The 489-nt window shown below is 39.5% G+C and overlaps 1 protein-coding gene across 1 annotated transcript in view; it reads right to left on the bottom strand.

Annotated features, from left to right (window-relative positions):
- The window catches only part of SLC1A7 (solute carrier family 1 (glutamate transporter), member 7), a gene marked incomplete at its 3' end in the record, with an annotated part of 44895 nt that overhangs the window by 28729 nt on the left and 15677 nt on the right, over positions 1 to 489 (bottom strand). The window lies entirely within an intron of this gene.

Here is a 489-nt window from a genome sequence, read left to right on the forward strand (position 1 = left end):
GTGTTGTTCGGAGCTTTAACTTGAGGTTTAACTTTGGATAATTCTCTCAGACCCATTTATCAGGCCTCTTCTCATGAACATTTACTAAGCTGCACCTCCATGAATGAGATCTCCTTGGCCTCACTCTCCTGAGTGAGGTTGTCTAGAGCCAATGCTAAAGTGCAGCTTAACCTTTATAGTAGATTTAATGAAATCAAATGGGTGGATTTAGTGTTCAGATTTCTGCTATCCACTAGATTAATTAAGAAAATGTATTGCTTTTCTGCACTGCCAATCTCCCATCTAGCATGGGGTTTGTTAACACTGTAGGAGAAAGGGTGCACTGCAATTTGGATCACTTAGAAAATTAGCATCTCAATAACTCTCACTCTTGTAAGCGTTGTTTTTCGCTCTCATTTATAACTGCATTTGATGAAAATCCCACCTTTCTGTGTGTGTGTAAAGCACTGAGTACAAACACAGCACTACGTATCAAAAATTCAGCAGCAG

Source organism: Acanthisitta chloris, unplaced genomic scaffold, assembly GCF_000695815.1.
Source record: "Acanthisitta chloris isolate BGI_N310 unplaced genomic scaffold, ASM69581v1 scaffold37653, whole genome shotgun sequence".
Lineage (NCBI taxonomy): Eukaryota > Metazoa > Chordata > Aves > Passeriformes > Acanthisittidae > Acanthisitta > Acanthisitta chloris.